Raw genomic sequence first — 19,229 nt, 5'->3', positions numbered from 1 at the left:
AGTTCACTTGTGTATCTTGAATGCACAGCACAGAGACTAGCACTTAAGACAGGCTAAATTATTTGTTGAAGGAATGTCTGGTTAGTCACTCCTACATTTGGGTTCAAAACTTGCCTATATCTCGGTATAACACCTCTCACACAGTTATAGTTCTTTTTTTTTTTTTTTTTTTTTTACATGACTGTCTCATCTGAATCTCCTCTGTATTCCTGGTGCCTAGCCCACATCAACACAGGGGTGGTGGCCCTGAACATTGCTTGCTTGCTTGAAAGAATGAATGAATGAATTATTGGCAGGGAACTGCTTTGCAGGCAGTTAATGAGTTGTCTTCCCAGGTGGGCCAACGGAAGGCCCAGGAAATGGTGAGCAGGATTAGGCAGGAGCTGTTGGAGCCAGAGAGAGGAGAAAGCAAAGAGGCTGAGTGGCAGCTCCTCTGTGTCATTGCTGTTGTGTGGAGGGCAGGAGATGGCCCCAAGTCAGGGGCCTTGGACACCGAAGGGATCCTCTCCGAGAGCTCTCAAGCCCTCTCTGAGGTGGGCTTGACTCAGGTAACTGACCCCAGCTGCCCTGGCCTTTCTCCTTCTTGCGGAGGAGGCGAAACGAGAGAGGGCAGAGGAACTCAGATCGCCCTCTGGGCTTCTTTTCCTGGGTCTCTCCGACCCCAGACACCAGCCAGAATTGGGAGGGGAGAAGGGTCAGGCCAAGCCGGCTGGCGGGGGAGGGGTGGCGCGGCCAGCCGGCTGGTGTCCTCCGGCGACTGGAGCCAAGGCCCTGGGCTCTCGGCCCCCGCGAAGCGAGGCGAGCCGGAGCTGTGCGGTGAATGCAAAGAGCCGGGCGAGCTCCCAGCCCCGCGCCGCCGACGGCGTCCTCAGCCACAGCCCAATGAGAAGAGAGCAGATAATTTATTCTCTAATCCCGGTTCGGGTGCCGGGCGCTGGCGAGTGGCGGGGGCTGGGATTGGGGGGGGGGTCTCCTCTTCTCCTCTCCACCTCCCTCCGGCCGCCCCCTCCCCGCCCCTGCCGGCTCCCGGCGCGCACACACACATTTCCTGACAATTAGCGAGCACACCTTAGCCGCGCGGCCTCCGGCGCCGCCGCAGCTTTTGTCTCTCGCCCGCCGGGCTGCGAGGCGCGGGCGCCTGGGCGCGAAGTTGCGGCTCGGACGCGCTGCTCCGGAATGCAGCCCGCCCGCTGCCGTCGGGGGGCGCGGAGTGGGGGGTGGGGGGAGAGGGCCGGGCAAGCTGGCCCCGGTGCTGGGGGGCTGCCAAAGAGAGGAGAAGAGAAAGAAAAGTAAGGTAGCGCTGCCCCCTCTTCCTTTGTTATAATCCTGAGTGTGTGCGGGCGTGAGCGCGCGCGGGAGTGTCTGTGCGCGAGTGTGTGCCTCTGTGTGTGCGCGGGTGCGTGACTGTGCGCGCGCGCGTGTGCAAATGCATGCCTGCGTGTGTGGGTCGGGACCGGCCGGGGGCGGCGGGACCCGAGGGCGCCAGGCGGCTTTGCCCGAAGGAGAGTTGAATCGCGTCCCGGGTCTTTCTCGCTTGGTCCGGAACTCGGGCGCGCGAGCAGGTAGCCGTCCGGCTCTCGCCAGCTTCTCAAAGGACTGAGCTCGGAGTTTGTTCACAGACAGTCACTGCGCGGGGGGGCGGCGCGGGCCTGGGCCCGGCCTGCGGGTGTGGGGTGAGTGGAACCTCCCGCCGAGGATCTGCCCGGACCCCAGGGGGTGCGCCAGGGGGTCTGCGGGCACTGAGAGTAGCGCCGACGCCGCGACGTTGCCCCCTGGCCCCAGGGTGGGAGCTCGCGGTGGCCACTGCGATCCGGTGGAAGGCGCGAGGCTGAGGAGGTGGCTGGTGGGGCTATGGAGGGAATGGGAGGCGGCTAGACGATGTCTGTCTAAATGCCAATTCCCTGAAGTTCAAGAGCATCGGTTGTCATTTCATACCTTAATGCATATTTATGCTGCGCCGAAATAGGCTTCATAATTAACTCCCGGAGCAACCGCAGAGGTTAAAGGGACCCCGAAGATTTGTGCATTGATTGGGTACCACGGCGGTGTGTGCGTGTGTGTGTGTATGTGTGTGTGCGCGCGCGCGTGTGTGTGCGTGCGCCCCGTGCGAACCCATTGAGAAGAATAATTATTTTTCTCCACTGGAAGCTACAGCAGAGAATCAGACAAGGAGTGAAGAGAGAGAGACAGAGATTGCAAAGGGAGAGAGGGAGAGAGACAAAGGAAGTGAGTGCAAGAGAGGAGACGGCTTAGCATCCGAACTGTGAGTACTGAGCGAAAACAAATAGGCAGAAAGTGCTGCAAACCCCTGGGCCGGGCTGAGGACCGATCGGCTGAGGAGGACCCTTCTCTTCGCCGGGGGGTTTGACTGGGCGATGAGGGGATCTTGAGGCTTGGGCGGACTCCAGGATGCGGGTTCAGGCACTCACCTGAAAGCCGGCGCTGACCAGCCGCGGGCTGCGTCAACCTGCCCCCCCAGATTCGCCAAAGGGAAGCCCCCCAGCTCCGCCCCCATTGTCTTTGTTCCCTTTAAAGGTTTTTGCTGCTGGTGGGATTGGGGCGGGGGGTGGGGTGCGGAGGAGTATGAGAAGGAGCTAGAGCCCTGGTTCAGGAGGTAGCCGAGTCTCCCTCTCCCGGCGGGGAGAAACGCGGGGAGAAACCCGCTTTGGGTGCCTCCCTGCTTTCCTTTACCCCGTGGTATGCGGTGGGATGGGGACGGGGCTATAAATGAGGCAGAGATCAGGACTTTGTGACACCTGTGCATTTGTTTGGCACTAAGACGGGAAAAGCAGAGGTGTTGGGTACCCCTGGGGCAGAAGTCCTCAGGAGCCAGCTTGGGAGGCTGGAGAAGCCATTTCCTTGGGCAAAACCATCAACTCTTGGCCCTGGGTCCTCCTCCCACCTCGCTCCTCAGCCCTAGGGCACTTGCATCCTGAGAGGGGCTGGAGCTGGAGGCCGGCCAGGGAACAGGAACGCTGGTCTGGGTGGGGGCAGGGGAGACAGCTATGGAGAGGATAGCTGCTCCCTTTCCTGAGAAAGGGTCCATGGCTGGATGCCCCTAGGGAACCCGGCTGGCCACCAGCCCCTGCCTCTACCAAACTGGTCAGGAGAGGGCGCCTGGGGGCCCCAGGGAGAGCCCTCCCTTCCTGACCGACATTCCACAGCCTTGCTTTGGAAGCACTAGCATCCTGCTCTCTCAACCCTCATTAACAAATTCTTCTTCAGGTTTGATTTTACTTTTTCCTGGTGGCTTTTCAATGTCGCTTCATCTGCCAGTGAACAAGTTAGCCCAACTTAAGCCTTAAGAAGCTAACTTTGGAGAGAAATTTGGTTCTTTTGAAGCTGGGATGGGAGCCCCAGGACTGGAGAGCTCTGAATTGATTATCCTCTAAGAAGCCCCCTTGGGGAGCAGTTTTGGTGGCCTGAAAACCGTGCTTTCCTCCTGCAGAAGGACACAGCTGCGGCTTGGGGCTGGGAATAACTTCTATCTCAGTCACTCACTTCCAGCTTCCCACCGCCCCATGGGGCCTGTCACAGTCAGGAGAAAGAGGAAGATCTTTCTCTCTCTCTCTCTCTCTCTCTCTCTCTCACACACACACACACACACACACACACACACACACACAGCCAGCCAGCAGGCAGCACTTCCAGGCAGTGGTGTTGGGCACCCTCTGAGACTCAGAAGGGCTCCCCTGCTTATACCCCTCCACACACACACACACACACACACACACACCACACACACACGAGAGAGAGAGAGAGAGAGAGAGAGAGAGAGAGAGAGAGAGAGAGAGAGAGAGAGAGAGAGAGAGAGAGAGAATATCCATCAAATTAGGGAGGGCTAAATTCATTTTATTCCCAGAAAAGGCAGTGTGAAGGCTCTGGGTGGTGGGAGAGACCAGGCGCAGGGCGGTGGGACTGCTCTGAATGCAGTCATGCACATACGCATCTGGGCCTGTCTTCCCAGTGGACTGCCCGCTTGGTGGCTGTGCCTTAGCGAGTGCTGTCTCCCGGTGTCTAGCACACTGCCTGTCCGTATGTGCTCAGTGCGTGTTTGCAAAATGAAGGGCTGCCTGAAGACTTTCTCCCCACCGTTTATCTCTGCCTGCCTCCTCCTCTGAGAGGTACTCCACAGGGGCTTGGGAGTGCCCAGCTGTGGAATTCTCTAGGCTGGACCACCATCACCCTGTGTGAGTTGAGGAGGGCATGGAGGAAAGGAGAAGGGGGAGGAACAGGGCCTGGGCGAGGCATTAGAACCTTTTGATGTTCATGAACTGCTCAGGTTGAAATGCATGTGAGTTTGCGAATGACCCATTATTGTATTCTTCTTTAACAGCCTGACTGCTCTCAGGGGCAAAACTGTGGCCCAGGTCCTGTGCTTGGGAAGGCTGGATCCTGGTGACATAAGTGCTTCCCTGTGTTCTCCCTTTCACAACCAGCCCTGGAGCTGAGTAGAGATCAGACGCAGGGGCTGGAAGGGTCCAGCCTGTAGAGACCCACCCCCCAGCTTCTGCCCCTGCTCTCTCCTTCCCTAGACTCTCTCTGCCTTGATTGCCCAAGACTATCACCAGGTCTCCTTCGCCTTTCCTAAGAGCCCATGGACCCTGTCAGGTGGGGAGCTCCCTCTGTCTGAGAAGGCTCAGAACTGAGGCTCCTGAGACAACTAGAGAAAGCCCTTGGGAAAAAGAAAATTCATTCCTGACTGCTCTGCTTTCTTAGTCATTGGAGCAGCATCCTTCCTCCCGACCCTGGGTTGTGGGGGGCTCCCAAATCAGTGACTGAGAGGGAACCTGAGCTGATCATACTCTGGTGTAGAACCAGAGCTGGGGGACAGAAGAAATTTGAGCCATGGGGATGGCTACTACCTCGGGGTATAGAAATATAATGGTCATCCTGCTCTTGGTAGCAAGCACACCGCTGGTCTGGCTCAGGTCTGGAGAACAGTATATGGGAGGCTGCCTGGTCTACCTAGAACTAGTCTTCCCCTGGAGCAGTTCTGGGTCGGGGCCTGTACCCACAGACGCATCCCAGCTCCAAATCTGGAGGCCTTTTCGGGGCAGAGGTGGCAAAATCAAATCACTGAGGCTCTTCTGAAGTGTCAGCAGTATTTCACTCCCGTGGTGGGTGGAGTTAGATGCCAGGGTGACCACAACCTGCTCCGCAACAAGAACCCTCTTCCCAGAGAGTAGAGGCACGAGGGAGCCCCAGGCTCACCAAGCTTGAGATATGGGACAACCTAGGTCTCTTGCCTTTGCTTCCAAGCTTCATTATTCATTCATTCAACAAATCTGTACCTGTATCGATCAGCCAACATCCTTAGAATCATGGATATGCTTCTGGTTTACTCTCCTCCAGGTGAGAGTATGTGGGATGGTCAGAGTGAGTGCCTCCTGTTCAGTACCTTCCTCATGTCCTGGTTTGTTCCCACCACGGGCAAAGAGGCAGGCTGCTGGGCTCTAAGCACCCCCTAAAGTCTATGAAAAAGTTCCAAGAGGAGAAGTCAGCTCCAATGTAGATTCGTTGTCTTGGAGTCAATGGGACGTTAGGTTTGCTCTAACTTCCTTCCAGGGGTAAGAACCCCTTCCATGCTTACCTTTTCTTGAGCACCTACTGTGTATCTGGCTGTAGTCTGAGAAGTGGTTGGACACCTGGTGTTTGGTTTCCTCTGGTGGTGGGGAGTGTACTGGCCCCTACTGGAGCATTCTAGTTCGTCAGTCTTTTCTGGGTCTGAGCCCAGTCTGTACCCCCCCCCCCCCGCCGCCCCTTACTTCTGTGGCTTTCTCTCCTCTGGAGGGCAAATGGCTCACTAGCCCCGCCCCAACTCCTCTCCTCATCTGGTTTACCTTCAGCTGGAACCATCTCCAGCCTGAGTGCCGCGATGTAGGCTGAGAATCAGAGTGACTGTGTGCCCTCAAAGGGAATGGTGGTGCTGGGGGATGTCAGAAAGGGAGTTGCTGCAGGCTATTCGCCAGTGAAAGCCTTCAGTTTCCAGGCTGGACCTCTGTTCTCCAGGAGGTGTGGGCATCAAGGGACTTATTACTGGAGAGGGGACGGCACACCTGCAGGGTCCTTGGAGTGTCTGCTGTTGGGTCAGGCAGATCACCCTGAGGGGACCAGCAGGAGGTCAGGGATCCCTCAGGTCTGCTCTCTAGCTGACAGCCGGCTCCCCCATCCCTCTCTGCTTCCTCCCATTCTGCCTGTTTTCCACTGCAGCCCTCCACTTTCCTTCGTCAGCATTCTTCCTTTCCCAGCTCTCTCCTTTCTCTCTCAGCCTTCTCCCGCCCTCTTCTCTAAAAGCAAAAATGCCCACCCAGCCTCTGCAAGCCTCAGTTTTCTCATCTACCAAATGGGGCCAATAATAATAGTGTTTGCATTAACCGGATGATTATAAATAACAGAGGCCTAGTACGTGCATGACACATAGTTTTCACTCAGTAAAATATTAGTTCCTTTCCTGTTTTTTCCAATGTAATTTCTCTTATGTTTCCACCTGCTATCACCGCCTTTCCCCTTTCACAGTTTCTCTTAGCGGCTCTGTTCTGTTTCTCCCAGTTTCGTCTCCTCCCTCCCTCTGTTCTGTCTCCAACCTTCTTTTCCCCTCTCTTGGATGCCCGCATGCCCCCCTCCCCCCGTGCGCCTCCCTCCCCCAACTCCTGCCACAGGCTGGCGGCTGGGCCCAGGCTGTGTTGACAAGAGGAGCAGGACTGGAAGGGCTGGTGGCTGTCTCAGCTTCTCATTAGAGGCCCAAGAATGTGTGGAGTCATGAGGGACAATGAGAGCCAGCAGCAGGAAGAATGAGGCCTCTGTTGGGGCAGGAGAGGTTTCACAAACCCTCCGCTCGGCTGAGTGGGAGCACCTGGGGGCCAGGGAGGGCTGGGAACTCCAGCGGTGGAGAGGCGGCCACAGGTGGTAGGCAGGGGCAGCTGGCAGAGCTCTCTGGAGTCTAGCATGGGAATTCTTAGCATCTGTTGGCATTTCTGGGGGGAGCTCAGGCCTCAAGCTTGACTGTCTCTTTCCCTGGAGTGGCCCATCCTGGAGAACAGGGCCAGGGAAGCCAGAGAGAACTCCCAGTGGCAGTTCTGTGAGGTGGCCCGTGAGATGGCCCATACACACCGCTCCTTGAGCTGCCTGGGCCGCACCCAGGCCTCGCCCCGAGCAGCGCTGCGGAAGGTTGGGAGGTAGTCACTAGAGGAGACAGGAATAGCGGGGTGGCCCTAGCTTGAGGAGGGTGAATCCTTGGGGTTCTCACCAAGCAGTGGCTTTTCACTAGAAAGCAGATCCTCAGGACTGGAGGGAGCAGAAGAGGAGGTGAGGCCTAGTGACCTCTTTCCCCTTCCTCCACATTCTGAGGAGCTCTGGACAGGCCATTACCTGAGACTTGATAGCTGTCTTTCCCCTCAGCCTCCAGTCCTTCTGGCCCCAGAAACGCGGTGGGGAGAGACTCCCCCCTTCTGGAAATTCCTTGGGGCTTGTCAGGTGGGCTGGGGCTGGCAAGCAGGCCAAGGGCTGAGCCTTTCCTGAGCCCAGGGCCAGGAAGCCAGGACTGGATCACCAGCTGTGCCAGGAATCCAAGGGAAGTCCAGGTGAGGGTGGGTGGAGGGGCCAGACCTGAGCCGGTCTGAGGATCTTTGAAACAGAGAGACGGACAAGTGTGGGAGCAGTGGATGCGGAGGAACACAGAGTTGGGGGGTGAGCTTGGAGAGGAGCGAGGGCTGCAGAAGCGGGGAGGGGCAGTCGGGCAGGAGAGGGGGCCTCCAGGGAGCCGCCTCAGGTCTCCTGCCAAAAATTAAACCATAAAAAAGCTGGAGGGGAGCAGCAGGGGAAGGAAGGAGAGAAAGGAGACGGGGCGGGAGGGAGGAGACCAAACAGCCCCTCCACAGCAATAGCCCGGCAGGGGGACGGGAGTAATACATGGCTGGTTCAGAGGGAGTGAGATCAAAAGCAAGTAGATACAAGAGGTTTGTGCTTCAGCGACCAGACAGCCAGAGGCTCAATGAGACCTTTGTTACCCAGGCCCAAGTCAGGGCTGAAGGAGTACCTGACCTCCCCCGCCTGCCTGCACGCCCACCGGCCACTGGGCTGGGGGAGGGGCGGTCAGGTCTTCGCCAGTGAGTCAAGTGGAGCTGGGCACAGCTCAGACCCGGCCAGCGGTGGGCGGGAAGGGGGAGGAGGCTTGCCCTCACGGGGCTGGGTCTGGAGCTTCTAGGGGCAAGTGGAGGAGTGAGTGGCTGCCCACAAGGCAGGAAGTGGCTCTGCGGGAATTGTCAGGGAGACTGGAGGGAGAGGGGGCCTCGAAGGGCCCACCAGGTGAGCTGCCCCCTGGGCCCCACTCCGTAGCCCAGTGTCCCTTGGGAGGGGACTGTGGTCATTCTGTTTGGGGCCCGCAGTGTTTTGCAGGTCTTGAGTCTGGGACTTGGGGGCCCAGGGGAGAGAAAGGGAGGGAAAACCATGAGGCTTCTGGGGTTAAGGCTGATGACCCAAAGTTCAGGGGGGGAAGTTTGGCCCCAAGATTGGGCAGGACTGGGGTGTGTGTGTAGATGTGTGTGCGCTGTGTGCTGTTCTGGGGGAGAGTCGGGTGCCCAGTTGAAGGAGGTCCCTCGGGCCAGGGTCCTGCAGAGAGCCAGTGAGCCTGCCCCTGAGGCTGGGTGGAGGACTGAGGTGGGGTTGCAGCTGCTCCCTGGCAGAGACAGGGTCTGATCTGGTCCATTCTGGGGGGTGTGGGGGGTGTGGGTCTCAGAGAAGTCAAGGCCAGGCTTGGGGAGCTGAATCCCCTGGGGCTTCCCTGAAACTGGAGTTCCTTGCACTCCTCTCCTTCAAGGCTGATGCATGCCCACTACTGACCCATCCAGGGACGAGGAGTGAAGAGATGTCCTTGTGCTTAGAGCACATCTTTTCCAGGGTCCTGAGACCTTGGTTCACCTTGATGCAGCTCTTCAGCCTAGTCCTGGGGATGCTTGTGCTAGCCACCATATCCTGCCGAGGAGAGAGGCAGAGCGCTGAGAACCCCCTCCCACAGCATCACCCAGGGACGACTCCATAGCTAGCTGCCCTCAGCTGGTGAGGATTTCAAGGTCAGGCCCTTTTCCTGCCTCCACTTAGGTCTGAAGACAGAGATCCACCCCTCGCTTTGTGCACCGCGCAAAAATGGACGCAGTTGGTGGCCACCAGGACGAGTTGAGGAAGTGCCGGCCAGCTCCCAGCCTTGGGAGTGCTTGAGAAATTTGTTCACTCTGCTAAAGAAAAGGCAGGCCCCCGTTTGCCTGCTTTGCTTCCTGGACTGGAAAGGGTTAAGCTTTGTAAGGAGAGAGTCTAATATGGGACTGGTCCTGGGCACCGCTTCGGTAGCATTGAAAAGATCCCGCCTTATTCTAAAGAGGAGGAGGTAGTTAAGGACCCTGGGCAGGGGGCTGGAGGCTAATTAAGGAAATTCGAGGAGGTCCTTTATGGCCAGGAAGCCACCCCTCCTCAAACCCCGGAGTGAGGCTCATTGTGTGGGGCCTTTGTAGGGCAAGAACTGGAAACTCATTACTGGGGTGGCTTTAATGCTTCTGGGGCCCTGGGCAGGTGGTGGTGGAGGGGTGTGACCTGGGGGGCCCAGTACTTCAGGGGAGGCAGTGTGGGTATGTGGGTGGGGTCGGTGAGGTGAGTGCAGACTCCCCAGGTACCCCCAGCTCCCTGCTTGCTTTTGAGATTCCTGCTGCTGGACCCCCTCAGCTCTGCTGTGGCCTATGGCTTTTCATTCCTATGTGATTACTGTTCCAAATTCATGTAGGGCTAAAAGCCATGGGCTACAGTGAGGGGCCTGCTCCTTCTCCTGCCGCAGCAGCGTCTCCCCTCGGAACAGGCTTGGAGGCAGCCGCAAAGGGGGCACCAGTAGGGGGCTCTGCTTGGGGGCTGGCATGCTGGGGATCTGGTAACCTGGGGTCTGGGGCTAGGCTGTGTGACCTGGGCCAAGTCACTTCGCCTCTCTGGACCTGGTCTCTCACTCTGAAATGAACAGACTGGACGAGGGATTCCAGAGGGAGAGTCCACCTGAGGATGGAGGGAGACGTTCAGGGGCACTGGGGTTTCTGAATCCCTTCCTTTCCCCCTTGCCAAGTTACTGAGGCCTGTCTTGTGCTCAGAGATTTGGCGGCTGGAGTCAGGGGCACTGGACCACACAGCTTTCGGGCCTTTGCTCAGTGCCTCCAGGACAGCCTGTGCTTCTTGGCCTTGCTGACTTCTCTGTGGTGAGCTCGGAATCCTCAGCCTTTTCCTGTGTAAGAGAGATTTCGGGACTTCTCAGTGGCTGACATGAGCGAGCTCAGGCTGGCCCCTGGGGAGAGGAAATTCAACAGAGTGAAACTAGGAAAGCAGCCACTCCCCATGGGCTGTGAGTCGGAGCCCAGGGTCCCTCACTCCTGGCCTGCTGCCCTGTCCAGGCACTTGCCTCCCTCCTTCTGGGTCTGTGAATGGTACCTGCTCTCCCCGTTCTCTCCTGTCTGTCACTCATCTTGCCTGGCTCCCCATGCCTAACTCCATCTCAGCCACCCTGGAAGACTCCAACAGATGGAAAGGAAGCAGTCTGGCTGGAGCAGCAGAAGAATCACCCTTGCCTCCCCTCCCCGTCCAGCCCCTGGTCTGTCTAAGACCACTAAAGAATCAAAGTACTGTATTTGGTGTTCAGAATCAGGAGGCAAGTTACTTACAATGTTTCGAGCCCTCAATTTCCCTGGCCAACATTTACCTAATACCTGCTATGTACCAGGCATGATTCTAATCCATCTTACCTGTGCTAACTCATTTAATCTTGGAAACAATCCTTATGAAAAAGGTTATTATTATCCCATTTTACTTCTGGGAAATCCGAGGTATAAGAAACTGGCCCGAGTTCACATGGTTAAAAAGGGGCAGCGCTGGGACTTGATTCAGTGCTCTGGCCACATCGTGCTGGAAGTTGGGACGTGCTCACACTAGGGCTGCCTCTCACCAGGTCTGCATTGGATGTATGTCCCCAAACTGGCCCCATGGTCCAACTCTAATCACCTTTCTCCATCACCCGTCGTGGGTTTTCCTTTTCCAGCAGGAGCAGAGCCGGGGGGGAGGGGGGGAGGGGGGGCGGGTGGGTGTGGAATCAAAACAATAGGAGAAGCAAAGAGAAAGCCTGAGCCAGCTGGGTTTTTGCTGTGTCTCAGCCAAGCCACTTCCCCTCTCGCCCCAGCGTAGATGATGCAAGAAAGGGATGAGAAGTTGTCAGGGTTTCCCACTTTCCCTCTGGGTTCTCTTGCCCAGAGCACAGAGGTGGCTAGCACCCCCCTCGTCCAGCCGCCCCCTGCTCAGAATGAACCTGTCCTATGCCTTACTCTGCCCTGAGCACATCCAGGCACCTGACTGGCTTCTCGCTCCCCATCTCCTAAGTGAAAAGGCCCCCTTCCTGCCTATAACTGAGCCCCCCAGGGATCCGGTTACGCAATTTGCCAGGAAAGCCCTGGCACTGGGCTGGGCCTGGGAAGAAAGGGACAGATGACCCCTTCAAGGATTCTTATGTCTCCCTGAAGCTCCAGCAAGACAAGGCCAGGCTCTCAGTAGGGGTTGCTGGGTAAATGTTGAACACAGCGTGAGCTGGGAGAGCAGGGGGATAGGGTAGAAGCCCTTTGTTGCAGGGACCAAGAGCAAGCCCACAATTCAGGAGCTCACCTGAGACAGTCTCACCTTGCCGAGCCGGGCCTGCGGTACTTCTGGGGCTGCAGAGTTGCATCTCCTTTCTCTTGTCCGTCTCTTGGCCACTGCCAGCGGGGCAGGCCTGGAGGAGATATGCAATTATGTATTTCACATAATTGTGGAACTGAATTGAATAGGCAAGCTGGCCTCGTGCCCTCTCCCGGAGGATTCACAGATCAGAGGGCTGCGTCTGTCCTGTCCCCTGCCTGCAGACAGCTGAAGCCTAAAATATTCTGAGCAATCTAAGTCTTTTTCACAGCCTTCAGAGATTCCCAGCATAAGGCCTCCCTTGGGAGAGCGGGCCCGTGTTTAACACCGCTGAGATTCAAGTGAATCTCTCTGGCTGTATTCGTCCCATTTTTAGTGGAAATGGAGTTGGACTGCTAAAACTCTGCTTTCTAAATGCAGACTATCAGAAAATCTCTGTCCTATCTTTAGAAGGGGATAGCGCCAAAGTTTGACCCCTGGGGGCCCTCTGGCACTGACAGCCTGGACCACCACATCACCTTGTCAAACTAACAACCCCAGTCATGCTTGTGATGACCCTTGGGGTGGGCCAGCTGCAGCCAAGCAGGCCTGGAAGACCCTAGAAACCAGGGCATAAAGACAATTCAAGACTATACATGTTTTGTGGCCATGACCCACAAGTCCTTCAGAACCACTGGTAAAATCGAGGCTGCCCTTGCAGTTTTGAAAAGTGGGGGGAGCTTCCTCTCTGGGTGGGCAAGCAAGATACAAAGCGGGGCTGGCCTGGGCAAGCCATCAAAGGCAGAGGGGACCTTGGCTCCAGATTCCAGGCCAGAGGCTAGAACTCGGTCCCAAGCAGGCCAAGAAGGAGTTAATCTCCAAGGAGAACTGGGCTTCTCCCAGACTGGAAGCCTGTGCCCAGCTCTGCTGCTGCCAACTCCGGGCAGAAGTCCTGGGATCTGTAGTTTGTGCCACCACCCACCCCTGGCCTGCCTGTTTATCAACACAGTGATGGAGACTACAGTTCCCAGAAACCTACAGAGGCCAGGCTTTGGGGGAAGGGGTGGGGTGTGAGGCTCCAAGGCAGCAGGAGGGAGAGGGAGCGGGGAGGAGGTGGGGAGAGAAAACCCAATTCACTCCTTTCCTTTTTAATTCTTTCTCCTGGTGTGTCTGCTCCACCGCCCGAGCTAATCCCCCAAATCCGGTCTCCTAAGCCGCAGCTGCTTCCCTTCGCTGTGATGAATGGCTCGGGGAGGGAAGGTGAATTCATATTTTAATTACTGAAGCGCGGTGCTAAGGGGAGCTGGGGAGGGGGGTGGACGGCTCAGCATTGTTCTGCAGGCGTGAGGGCCCCCCTCCTCACTGGGTCATTTCTCTTCTGCCCTTTACCTGAGGTGGGGGTGGGACTGAGTGAAGCTGGGAGTGCCTTGCTGGAGGCTGCTCTGCTGGGAAGAGGAGGGGATTGGGAGGGGATGGGAAGGAATATATCCCTTTTTTGTTGGTCAAAGAATTCCTGGCTTGTCCCAACAGTTGTAAATATCTTCCTACCCTTCTAACCCCCACTGCCACCCACTCTGGTGAAGGACTTTGCCAAAATTTGAGACACCTAGGAGTTTGTGGTCTGCAAGCCTGGAGCCCTAGCTTTGGCCTCATCTTAGTTTCTAGCCATCTCGGAGTCCCTCTTTCCTCTTGGTTCCTCCACCATGCAAGCGGTCTCTGACCCACTGCCCCATTTTTGCTGAAGGTGCCAGAATTGGAGGGCCCTGGAGGGTGTCTGCGGGGTCCTCCAAGAGAGGGGTGGGGGTGAGGTATAAGGGAAGGGGTCATCGGAGAGGCTGGGGAACCTCCTGGTGGCTGGAGATGATGCTCTGTGAGTTGGCAAGACTCAAAGCTGATGGCCCCCTCAAAGCTGACGGCCAGAGGATCTTATCTGTCCCATACCCCAGACCATCTTGGACCTGAGCTGGGGAAAGGCCAGAGAGGAGGATGGGAAAGAAACCAGGGCCAACAGCTTGCAGTCAGATGCAGCCAACCGTGAGATAGCAGGCGTTGATCCAGCGTTCACCTCCCTGTCCTCCCTATTCTGGATTTGGGGGACTGTTTTTCACATTCTTAGCCCCTCCTGAGCTACAGGCATGGATATTGAGGTCGAGGTCGGAGGGGGAAGCTGCAGAGTGGGCAGGGTGATTTCCACTGTGAGCACAGATGAGCATGGAGTGCCCCCAGGTATGGGTCCACTGGCTTCATTGAGACTCCTGGCCCCTGCCCATTTCAAATGTTGAGACCCCTTTCCCCTCAAGTAGAAGTAGCAAGAGGAGGTTCATCAGGACCTGACTTCTCCCTCCTCCAGGGAGCCCTCCAGCGAGTGCAGGAGCACTCTGCCCAGTGTGAAGAGATGAAGACGGGGGACAGAGACCACAGCCTGGGCAAAGGGGGCCGCAGGATCCTGCTGGTGGGGCAGAGGGAGTCTGAGGGCGGAGGAGGGAGGCCCACAGCAGGAGGGACACTGAAATGGGATGGGGTTTTCCGCCCCTTGTCTCTCCCCCACCAGGGCTGGCCCGGGGACCACCAATAGAGCCCAGGCTGCCTCCAGGGCTTGGAGTCGTGCGCCTTGCAGTGACGATCCTGCGGGCCCTGGTAGGGACTGAGAGGACAACCAGACACTTTGGATCAAAGACCTGAGCAGAACGCCCAGGCTCCCCTTAACATACCCCACCCCACCTTAGAAACAAAGACCTGGCTTTCAGACACCCCTAGGGAGCCAGGTTGCAGCCCCAGCCCAGCTTGTGAGTGGCTGTATTTGGCCCTCCTTTTCTGTGAGGTGTGGTTCCTAGTTCCTCCCCCAACCCCACCCTCCTGACAGTGAGGGGAGAAGTCAGCAAGTTCTCATCTTTCCCAAAGGAATGCAGGGAGGCACCGTCACCTCAGGAGCTACATTTGTGCTGTTTTTAAGAAAGCGGGCATTGGAGGGCAGGTAGGGTGGGGAGGGACGAAGATCTATGCACCCTGGGACCAGAGACCGTGGGGTTGGGGCTGGGGGTGTGATGGTCAAAGGCACGCGCCTGGCTTGTTTTAGTTGTGAATTCCTTCCCCAGATCAAATTTGTTGTGCCTGCTGATTCCTCCCCAGATGCCTTTCCTGTAATGGTGGGGATGTTTTATCAATAGTACCCCTGATATACACCGTACCCCCCAACCCCAGCCAAGAAAGCGTATGCATCACAATTACTGATAACAAGAAAACCCACGGGCTCTCCCTCCCTTCTTCCTAATCAGGCTGGGATTCTGAGTACCCTTTCAGCCCCTTGGCTTTGGGATCTAAGTGTTAAACACTGAAATGAGGAAATGAAGGCCCAGAGAGGTACAGTCACTTGCTTAGGGTGACACAGCATGCCAGCGTCAGAGCCAGGAATAGAACCCAGGCCACCTAAGCCCCAGTTAAGATTCCTGTCTCTCTCTAGGTTTGTCACAGGAGGGATCCAGAGATAGCTGCAGTGGATAGATCTAGAAATATAGTAGTTGTGTCTCGGCTCTGTCTATATATACCCTAGAGATTGCTCTCTGCTCTCTATATATACTGCAGGAGGGTGGGTGTGTGGATGGTGCTGGAAAGCGGGCGATTAAATAACCAGTCTACCTACCCATGCTGACTCAGGCTGGGCTTCCTGCCCACCCAGCTGGCCATTGGAAATGCATTGCACCTATTAATTACAGTCATTAGCTGTATTACCAGGACACTGAGGCGGGAGGGAGAGGCGAATCCTGACAGGAGCCGCTCCACCGTGGCCACTGTGCTTGGTAAGGGCTTGCGACCTGGGCCCTCTGCTCTGCCTGGAGAAACGCGAGGCAAGTATGTGCAAAGGAGCAAGATTGGCCAGATCTGTGGAACTATCCAGAGAGCCACCCACCTGGGCCTGCCAGGCTTCTCAAATGCCATGGAAACACTTTGCAGGTGTGCCTAGCATGTGGGCCTGGGGCATCCTCTGCGGTCTCTACTGCAAGAGGGGCTGGGGCAAGGACAGAGCTTATGCTTCCCTATTCCACACCCCTTCCTCGCGGTGTCTGGGCTGCTCCACTGTTCTTCCTGGAGAGAGAAGTGATTCAAACCAGGCCCAGGACACAGGCCCGACCTCCATGCAGGGTACCGTCCTTTGTACCCAGCTACTCTGCTGGAGCTGAACTGAATACACTTCTGCTCCCTCCAGGGTTGGCCCAGCGGCCGGGGAAGGGCCAAGAAATGAGCTGTAGGGATCTGTGGGCGGTTGAGGCTGGGGAGACATAAGCCAGTGTCTGGAGAAACGGGTACTCACAGACTGAGAGCTGATCTGAAGCCCCCCCTCCATGCCCAGCCTGACAGCCACAGAGACCAGCTGTGATGAGGGCTGTGTCAGCCAGAGGTAGGGGCCAACACGCCCAGCTGGGGTAAGTCCAGCCTCAGACTGACTTGTGCCAGAGAAGAAACCTTTACCTGTACCCTAATGTTCTTACCTCCCAACCCCTTTGCCCAGCATAGGTGCTCAATAAAACAGCCTGTTTGCTAAAGACCTCTCTGCTGTCTGGTCTCTGCGTGAGGAGGATGGGGATTTGCATTGCCCAGAGCTGTCAAAGGAAGTGCTTTATGGCCCCTATAGATTTCGCTGAGGAGGTCAGACAGCGGCTGTCAGGGAAGGGAGGAATTCCAGACTCGGTTCCAGGTTATCAAAGTAGAAGCTGTGTTGGATGAGGGACTTTCTTCAAGGTCCCCAAAGTCCTGCATTTGGATCATCGGTCTGTGTGATCTGAAGGAGTGAGTGGGAACCCCCGTCTCTAACCTGTGTAAGGTGGAACAAGCCAGAGCTCCCTCTGAGCCGGCTGCCTGTTCCCAGCCACAGGTGTGGGAGTGAGGAGGCGAGGCGGGGGGCGGGTGTGCCCACGGCTGGGGCTTTCTCATCCTACCCTGGACTCTCAGGCTCCAATTGGAGGAATGACATCAGCTCCACAGAGATCAGGAAACACTTGAGGTATCAAAGAGGCTGTTGTTTGGTGGCAGGTCCCCTCCCCCAGCCGGCCGGTGCGAGAGGTCTAGCAGGGCCTGGGCAGCTTCAGGGAGCGGCAGTGACTCCCCAGGCCCAGAGGCCTCTGGGATGTTAACCCCAGCTCGCTTCTCTCTCCTGCCTTTCTCCCGCCCCCTCCTCCTCCTCCTCCTGCCTTTCCCTGCAGATCTCTGGTGAGCAGCCCCCAGCCTGGCCTAGGGCATGCCCCAGTTCACTTTCGCTTGCTTCTGTGGCCTCCACGGTTTCTGCAGGATGAAGAGGAAGAAGGAGGAAGTTCACAGAGAGCGGGAAACGGCGGTGTGAGCTGACCCAGGGCCGTTTCTTCAGCCCCCAGCGGGTCCCAGGCCTGGGGTGCCTACTTCTGGCTGAGGCTTGGAGCAGGACACTCTTCTCAGGCAACCTGGCCACCTGGCCACCTGATTCCATCTAACCTGAGGGCGCCAGCCTCCTCCAGCCCCGGAGTTTCCAATCCGGTCACACCAGGGGAAGCCCAGGACCTGCTGTGTGACTTCCAGAGACCCAGAGGCCCCAGGAGTGGACTTTCTTCCTGCCCTGAGGGCTCCAGGGACTTTGCTCAGGGTAACTGCTCCCATGAGGGACCCGCCGTCTTGGGCCTGGAAAGCTGCCGCTAAATAGGAAACTGGCTGCTCTGCCAGAGAAGATCCCGGCAGCCTTGACCCTGGCGGAGGCCTCGGGCCAGTGGGGGTGTGAGACAGACCCCCTCCAAGCCCAGGATGGAGTCTCTGCTGGGCTCCTGGGACCTGGCACAGAAGCCTCCGCAGAGCCCAGAGCTGCATCCACGAGAGTGTGGCTGAGAGATGAGTCCTCTGCCAACCATCCCCTCCCAGTGTCCCTCTGGGTCAGGCCTGAGGGAGGCAGCCTGCTTCTGAGTCGTGTGGCTGCGGAGGGACAGTGAGGGGCAGGGCAGCCGTCCTCAGCCTCCACTCGCAGACGGCTCTGGGTGTCCCTCTGCCCCGCTCTCCTCCGCACTCCAGAAAGCAGCCTTCCCGCCAGTCTGGCCTGTCTGCCCACTCACTTCCACCATGTCTCCTGGGGGGGCGCTCTTCCCCAGGCCCTGGCTCCCCTCCTCAGGGACTGTCTTCCAGGCCCCTCCCGTTATTCTCCTAGCTCCTTGCCCCACTCACCTGCCTATTCTCAGAAGCCATGGGGGAAAATGCTTGCATGTGGTGCCCTTTGGGGACACCCTGCAGGGGAGGCCCTCGAAGACTTCCCTTGACTTTTCCCCTAATCTCACACCCCACTCCACCCTGACATCAACCTTCCAGGGTCAGTCTCTGGCCCCACTCTCAGCCTTTTTCCTGATGGTTAGGAAGCAAACGAAAAACCATCTCCTCCTTTCCTCTCTTCCTTCCTTCCTCCCTCCTCCCATTTTGGTATCACTCGGCTTCTGTCACTGTGCCTGGACCTCTCAGGTGCTAGAGGGTCACAGACGGCAGCGCAGCCACAGAGACACTTAGGCAGATTCTGTAGCTTTAGCAAGCCCGCCCTCTATTTCATCACCGGGACAGTTCAGGCCAGGAACAACGCCAGATCCCCTCTGGCGTCCAGGGACAGAATAACCTTCCAGACACATAACAAGTGACCTGGGTAGAGGAGATCAGGGCCCCAGGACAGGAGGGGCTGTGCACTCCTTTCCTTGGAATGGAGGCCTCTCTAGTGGTCCGGGAGGGCAGGGGACCTCTGCTGGGTGGTCGGGAAGCAAGGGCGCATCCCATCCCGGCAGCCTTTTCCTGTGCCACTCACGCCCCGCACTTATGGGCATTTCCTGGGCTTTTGGCAGACTTGGTGGGATCCAGGTCATGGCGAGGCAAGAGCACAGCTGAAGATCTCACTCCTCCCATCCTCCACCCCCCTCCTTTGCCCCTCCCGCCCAGCCCCAGCCTTCCACAATCTGTTATTTCCTTTTATATCCAAAGAATTATAAACAGAAGTCCTTCCCTCAAGGAAGCAGCAATAAGGGCCAGTGGGGTCACAAGGGACAGAAGAAAAACTCCCTGGTTCTTTGGCCTCTTGGACAGTAGAGGCCTCGGAGGAGGCAAAGAGATGGGCAGGAAAGCTTTCCAGGGTCTGGATCTGAGGAGGGAGAGCCTGCCTTGAGGGCAGGTGCGTCCCTAGCGGTTGCCTGCGAGGCTGCAGCCTGAGGGAAGTCACTCCTGGGGCGGAGGATGCAATTGTATCTCCGGAGAGAGGGGTGTCGGGTGTTCTGTCCTGACCACATGGGCTCACCTGCAGGAAAGGTCAGGAGAGGGGAACGCACGCGGGAGGGGTGGCAAACGAGAGCTTTCCCCCTGTGCGCTCAGGCCTGGCAGGGGTTTCAGCCGCAGGGGTTTGGCAGTGAGCCGGTTCAGAGAGCCGCTGCCCCCAGGAGAACTCCATTAGCTCCAGAGGGATACTGGATACCCTGAGCCCCTCCTGTGGGAACATGGAGAGGTCCCAAGGTCAAGTCCTAGCTGTGCCTGCAGACAACTGCCCTTGGCCTCCAAGCTGTGGCCCCTTTCCCATCCCGGGC

General features: G+C 57.4%; 1 protein-coding gene across 1 annotated transcript in view; it reads left to right on the top strand.

The window, feature by feature from the left end:
- Positions 1-2,187: 2,187 nt before the first annotated feature.
- The window catches only part of LEMD1 (LEM domain containing 1), a 58,078-nt gene continuing 41,036 nt past the window's right edge, over positions 2,188-19,229 (top strand). The window contains exon 1 of the mRNA XM_032466461.1: positions 2,188-2,263. The gene's annotated coding sequence lies outside the window, so the exon portion shown is untranslated. The remainder of the gene's footprint in view (positions 2,264-19,229) is intronic.

This window comes from Camelus ferus, chromosome 23 (assembly GCF_009834535.1).
Source record: "Camelus ferus isolate YT-003-E chromosome 23, BCGSAC_Cfer_1.0, whole genome shotgun sequence".
Taxonomy (NCBI): domain Eukaryota; kingdom Metazoa; phylum Chordata; class Mammalia; order Artiodactyla; family Camelidae; genus Camelus; species Camelus ferus.
Note: the sequence above shows the minus strand (reverse complement) of the source record. Positions and strands in the feature narration are given on the sequence as shown.